We start from the raw sequence: 7,254 nt of genomic DNA on the forward strand, positions 1-7,254 counted from the left end.
TAACAGCAGTGATCATCATGAAACCAGCTTGTTGTTGGTTTCTAGCGAAGGAGATGTGCCTCCAGTCAAAATAGGTTCCAAAAGTTACTAGAAGCGGGATGGATATAAGAAGATTACAACGAGCAGTCCAGATAGAGTAGAATGCAAATCTGAACATGTGCGCTTAAAGTTTGCAAATTCTTTTGCAATTACCGTAGAACATAGTAGAAGGCAAAGCTTTAGATTTCATCAATCCTTTTAATAAAGGAGTACAAGAAGAGAGGATATAAAAAGTTGGGCGAATCCCATACTTCCTTCCACGAAAGGACTCCGAGATTCAAAATCTAAAATTCAAAACACCCCCTGTATGGATCATAGACCTCATTCAAATTTTAAAATTTAAATTTCCAATGCTCGACTGCAAATTTTGCCGAAAGCATCGCCAGAGAACTGTGCATAGATAAGCATACAAATTAAGATGTCAGAAAACACGAGAAAGAGCACGATTGGACCATTGATACCCCTAAAGCAATGTACAAATTGAGCTTCCATAGAGAGAAATAGAGAGAAGAGATGGGAAAGAACGGAAACCATCCATCATTCCTAACTTTTTGAACCAAATAGTGAATAGAGGCTGTCCATCCTTCTAACTCCATCCATATTCTCTCTCGTAATTCCAACCAAACATAGAATAAGGTGGGATAATAAGACAGTCCTCAATTGCCTTGTTTTAGATTAATTTCTAAGGTGCATAAGAAATTTGCGATGTGCTTGATCGACAAGGAGGTAAGTGCCCTTAAATCCTCCTTTCTTCTCTGTAAAGGCATTATTATCTTATATATAGTTGTATCTTGTGAGATCTGATTATTACAATGACAATGCCCTTATAATTTTTATAGTAGAATTTATTATTACGGAATGAGTAAAACCATCATTTTTGCAACTAATATTTCAAGTGAGTTATGATTCTATCACTATAATAGTTGATGGTTGGTTGTGATTAAGTTGGGTCAGTGATTGCATTAGATGAATTTGATAATTAGCCCCGTGAGACTGATGCCCAGTTGCAGGGCATAAGCAGGACAAATGATTACTGCCTAGCAGATAAACTAATTAGATGTGCTATAAATGTATCCTTCAATATGCCTTATTGCTCATCTATATCTCAAAAGTTCTCATCTGCATATGATAGATGTGCTATAAATTATCATTCTGCATAATACACAATCCTTAATGCCAAATCATCCCTATTTCCATTTAATGCATGGTTAATTGCTTATTTCTCATTAATAACTATAAGAAAGTTTTTACTTTGAAGGGTCTCATAATCTCCCAAATGTGTTCGCCATTCAACTATGAAACATTGCAAGCTACTATTTTTCACAAATGGATCAAAAAACATAAACTAAAAGCAGTCAAACAACCACTGCCACACCGGCAAGAACTACTTCGCTCTATTTGACTTATCTACAGGTTGCACTGGTTATCTCTTGTCATAAGTTAAGAGAATTGTTCATACTCATTGAAAGGGGAGCAACGTAGCATTCCTCGTTTAGCATTGTTATTTTAAATCGATTGATATTGAGATGGCTTTAACAGCTTTTGATGGAAGTAATCTCTAGCTCTTATATAAACAATTATTTTGCCAGCTACTTGCAAATCACCAATCTAACTCTTGATGCAGCAGATTTGAAAACTGCCGCAGAATGCTTTCCTTCTTGATTATCTCTTTCGTCCACAACAAATCTCTGTTAGATGGTTTTAATTGGCCTACTAGTCTTTTTTTCCCTTTTTCTTTTTGAGAGAAACTATGTATCGTATTATTAAATTAACCTCTCGTTTTAGGTCAAAATAATGAGAAAGTGTCTATCACATTTATTGTCTACCCTTGATTTACTTTTGCAGAATTTTAGATTAACGCATAGTTGTTTCTAATTTTCTTTAAAGCTTGCATTGTGTTTTGATTTAGTATTTGATTTCTAAAGAACCCGCAATAATCTTCCTGTATAAGAAGTAGGATAGAAACATAGGGAATTAAGAATGCAAGATTCACACAAAACATACCAAATTTGTCATGGGAAAAGATGCAAGATCCATAACAAGCATACCAAATTTCCGTGGGAAATGAACATGTCAATCTAAAAGGAACAAGTCTGCAGTCCTTATATTACATCAGAAATTATATATTAAAAAAAAAAAAAAGTCTGCAGTCCTTGCATGCTCCTCATTGATATCCTAGAGAACCTATCATAGATATCATCAATGTATCGGAAATAGGCAAACCTCAAGGATCTCTTAAAGAATAAAATACCAAAGAACCCCCAAAATCCAACCACAAATCCTGGTCCCATGGTAAGATACAACCATATTTTTTCATCACCATCATCATGAGTTGACAATGGAACATCGGATGCTTGGTCACTCGAACAATTTTTGGGCAGTGGAAATCCACAAAGTTCATCATTACCGCTATAGATTGATGGATCATCAAGTGTTTGTAGTTGATGGCCAGATGGTATCCGTCCCGACAAGTGGTTGTTTGATAGGTTGAAAGAATCCAAGAATGTCAGAGAAGAGATGCTTTGAGGAATTGTACCTGATAAGTGATTCCTGGACAAGTCGAGAACTTCTAGATTTTTCAAGTTACCGATCAACTTTGGAATGCTTCCATCCAAAAGATTCCTAGAGAGATTTAAAAAAATTAGCCCAGAAAGATTTGTTAGCTCTGTAGGGATCTGATGACAGAGATAATTGTCTGAAAGGTCGATTCCCACCATTAGTGAAAGCGTCTGTTGAAAAACATACTCTCTTCCTTTCCAGATTATGGAAATGCTCTCACTGTAGTGAAAGGAGTCATCCTGGCCAGAGACTGTACAGTAGTAATTACTGGAGCAACCTATCTGATCTGGATAAAGGGGCTTATAGGAAATATATTCACTTGCGAGGGTGAGGTAGGAAAGGGTTCCATGGGAGTTAGGTGAGGCAAGGTGGGAAATGGAATCCAATTTTTTTCCTTTTTCTTAAGAGCTAGCCACCATTGCGGTAAGATTGCCTAAACCCTGCGGGATACTTCCTGAGATATTATTGTGTGCAAGGTCTAAGAGCTGAAGTGAAGATAGATGTGATAACTGGGGAGGAATGCTACCATTTAACATATTCGAACTTAGACGGAGGATCGTCAATGATGAAAGCCCCTCTCCTATCCAACTTGGAATATTTCCATGAATCTTGTTCTCCCCGAGGTCTAAAACGACCAAAGATGTGCAGTTCTTCAATGAAGAAGGTATTTCTCCAATCAAACTATTATTGTTTAAGTGCAGTGATTGGAGCAAAGACAAGGAACCTATTGATCTCGGAATCAACCCAGAAAAATTGTTGTTTGCCAAATTCAAGGAAATAAGTGATGCAAGTCCCATTATTATATGAGGAATTGGTCCAGAGAGGTCATTTCTGCTTAAATCCAATACTACAAGACTTCTCAACTTACCAAGCTCGGTTGGTATTGGACCATTGAGTTTGTTTGCTGAGAAATCGAGAGAAGTAAGCTGGGCAGCATCACCTAACTCCAAAGGAATCGACCCTGATAATTGATTACTACTCAAGTTGAGCGCGTATAAGAGACTCAAATTCCCCAGTTGAGGTGGGATTGTGCTGGACAAAAAGTTGAAAGCTAAGCTCAGGCCTTGTAAGTTGGTCATGTTCCCGAATGCCGGTGGAATGTCACCAGAGATGTTGTTGCCATCCAAGTGCAAATAAATGAAATTCTTGCATTCCCCCCAGTCTGGAGACAGCGTGCCCGTCAACTGATTGCCAGTGAGATCCAAAGAGGTTAGTTTAGGATGGATGCTGAAAGCTTGTGATATATCTCCAATGAAGTGGTTCCACTCCAACTCAACTTGGACCAGTTCCGAGCAGTTGCGCAACCAAGCCGGCAGGGGACCTGTGAAGTTGTTGCGATCCGCTATTAAGTACTGAAGAGCAAAGCCCTCGCATAAATTTGGAGGCAATTCCCCCGAGAAGCTATTGTTTGAAAATTCGACACGTTTCAAATGCCCATTTTGGCCGAGGTCTCGAGGGATGCGACCGCCGAGGTTGTTGGACGAGACCGAAATGAACTCAAGATTTGGAAGCTGAGCAATGGCATTCGGCAGCTCACCCTCCAATTGGTTGGTGCTGAGGTCAAGGCTAGTCAGTGCCATCTTGTTTCCGATCTCTGCTGGGATTGTGCCGTTCAAGTTGTTGGTGTAGAGGGCCAGGAAAGTGAGCTGTGTGAGGTTTCCTATTGTCTGAGGGATTGGACCTGATAGTTTGTTTGCCGATAGATCCAATTGCTGCAAGTCGGCCAGCCTCCCAATTTCTGGAGGGATTGGACCACCAAGTGAATTGTCCGATAGATCCAATTGCTGCAAGTCGGCCAGCCTCCCAATCTCTGGTGGGATTGGACCTGATAGGTTGTTGAAGGAGAGGAATAGGATTTGCAGCTTTGTGGCCGATCTAATCTCCGGTGGGATTTGCCAAGCGAGATTGTTGCGGGAGAGACGGAGATCGACCATCTTGGAGAGCTGACCGATCTCTGGCGGAATGGATTCATTGAAGTTGTTGCTGCTGAGGTCTAATGACGTGAGCTTGGAGAGAGCAGAGATGTTTGAAGGAATGGGGCCATAGAGGCGGTTGATACTCAGGTCGAGCTTGGTGAGGCCGGGCACAGAAGCAAAGTCTAATTCATAGAGGGTGCCGTTGAGGTTGGCATTGGGTAAGCTCAGCCGCACGATGCTGCCTGCGGAGTTGCAGCGGACACCAAACCATGTGCATGGGGTGGTAGAGTTGGCAAGGGACCATGAGCTCAGAGCATATGGCTGAGACAAGCTGGACTTCCATTTGAGAAGAGCTTGTGCTTCGCTCTGTGCTCCGGCGCCTTCGAAAAAGGAGATGGAGAAGAATATGAGGAGGGAGAGGAGGAAAGGTTGGATTTGGATTGTCTTCATGAGTAAGATGGAGGATTTCAGAGAGATTGATTTTGGCTCTGTTATCCTGTCTTCACGGCCAAATACAGTATTCGTTATAGATGGAACGAATGGAGGAAGGCTGGGGAGGAGACCCAGAGGGAGTCAAGGGAAGCTTGATTGAAGGGTTTGAAGAGTCAGGGATGTGGCTTTGATTGATTTGTGGTTGAAGGCAGAAGGAAGAAGGTTCCTCCTATTCTCATAGATAGTGATTGATCCCCCTCCAATTCGTTGGCGCTGTTGTGTAGGCTAGTCAATTCTGGTGAGAGTCGTGCATCGCTTCACACGGCATAGTGACTTCGTTTACCTGGTCACCGATGGGGGATGCTATTTTCCTGGTTCAATGACAACTTTGTTTGCAAGCTGGATTCTCCTGCTGAGAAATTTCATTGATGCTGCTTTCAAACTTTTTGATGGAGTAGAAATTTCGGTTTTATCAAAAAAAAAAAACAGGACCGAGGAGAAATTTAAGGAACTGAGCTATTCGTTTAGAAAATTTTGTTTTCCTGAAAATGGCGGAAACGGTGAAAAATTCTTCGTTGTTGGTGGTGGAAGAGATATCATAGAGAAGAATATGAAGGCCTAATAAAGAACTATCAAAGATCAAGCATCTAGCCTTACGCGATGTCCTTTTTGTTGTTGTTAAGTGATGACTTCTGTATTCCTTGGTGAGTCGGCATATCAGAAGCATGACACTTAAGGATGTTAATACTGTTGATATAATCCTGAATAGTTTGAACCCCTCATCTCATCTATTTTACACTACAGAAAAATATAATTAACTATACTAGTCTTTATGCAGGCTTTAATAGACTGATACTGATCTTAGCTTATTTCTTATATTCTTTATTACGTTTTGATGGGCATCCATCTCCGGGTTCATACTTGGAGAGTTGCACTCCACCACTTTCTCAAAAGAACCAAAAACAAAATTCAGAAAATATTACACAATGATAAGCTATTCAATTTGCAAAAACATTTCTTTTTTCTGGAAGTTGTATCAAAAAGCTCTTGTGTTCAACAAAATTTACATGGCGTATTACCATCACAAACAGTTTCAATGTCGACACCAGAGTACTCTGTAATCGCATATAATACTTTCTTATGCTCCATGGCGGAAAGGATGGAATATAAAATGAGAAGAAACAAATCAAACGCCGAGAGGAATTCCTTAGCACGCCACCATGGTTGGAGTCCTGTTGTGTCTCCCCATCAAACCCCTCAAGAAGAGCTATAGGATTTTAATGGATACAGTTAATCTCAACTCAAGCTCTGATATGCCAATCTGGAAATGGTCATGAGATCAAAAATACTCTGTTAACGAATGCTATGGAGGTATTGAATCTGTTTTTGGCAAACTTATTTGGCACCCCCACTTCCCACGTGAGTGAAGGTTTTTAATTGGATTGCATATCAAAATAAAATTTTGACTGCAGATAATCTCCGAAAGAAAAACATTCAGGTGCCTTTGATTTGTCCGCTTTGTAGCACCCAAGAAGAGACATGCAATCATATCACTACAACAAAATCTTTCATTAGCGGCATAATCATAGTGGCATTTGTTATTTTATGTACGTAAAAGTTCTTTTTTAATGGCATTTAGGCTCGAGTGCTTCTAATTATTAAAAAGTATTATAAAATACAAGGCGTTTTGCTATAAATGCTGTTATTTTATTAATCTTTTGTGGCATAAAGCATAAAATGCTGGTAGTTAGATAACAATTTCGTATACTAGTGAAGGCATTTATGCAAAACGCTGATAAATATTATGTAATTAGTATGATTTTATTTGGAGACTCTTAAGTATTCTATATTTGGTTGAGGTGATTTTTGATCAAAATTAATAAAAATCTCAATCATATATGGCTGATTTTAAATTTTCATAATTTAATCTTGCTCACAATCACATGCCATTTTATGCATACATCAATTATTATATTAGTCAATTTTTTAACAATTATATGATTGATATTTCTCAACCACATGACGGTATTTCTCATCTACCGAGTCCAAACACCCCAAAACTACCCCCATTCTTCCCCAACCACGACTCTTGAAAAAAAAAAAAAACATGGTTATTGCTTTAAAAAATCAAACTCCCACGTGCATCCAAATTTTTAAAAATATATGCCTAAAAAATTTCTATGGATTACAATATTAGCTATTTTTTCTAAATTATGTGATTGATGCATGACACTAGTCTAATCATACAAAATTTATCAGAGTCCAAACATCCCCAAACTCTTCCATTCTTCTCCAATCGTGATTCCTT

At 39.1% G+C, this 7,254-nt stretch overlaps 1 pseudogene; it reads right to left on the reverse strand.

The window, feature by feature from the left end:
• Positions 1-2,047: 2,047 nt before the first annotated feature.
• LOC105044194 (uncharacterized) lies at positions 2,048-5,148 on the reverse strand (annotated as a pseudogene).
• Between the last annotated feature and the right edge of the window lie 2,106 nt (positions 5,149-7,254).

Source organism: Elaeis guineensis, chromosome 4, assembly GCF_000442705.2.
Source record: "Elaeis guineensis isolate ETL-2024a chromosome 4, EG11, whole genome shotgun sequence".
Lineage (NCBI taxonomy): Eukaryota > Viridiplantae > Streptophyta > Magnoliopsida > Arecales > Arecaceae > Elaeis > Elaeis guineensis.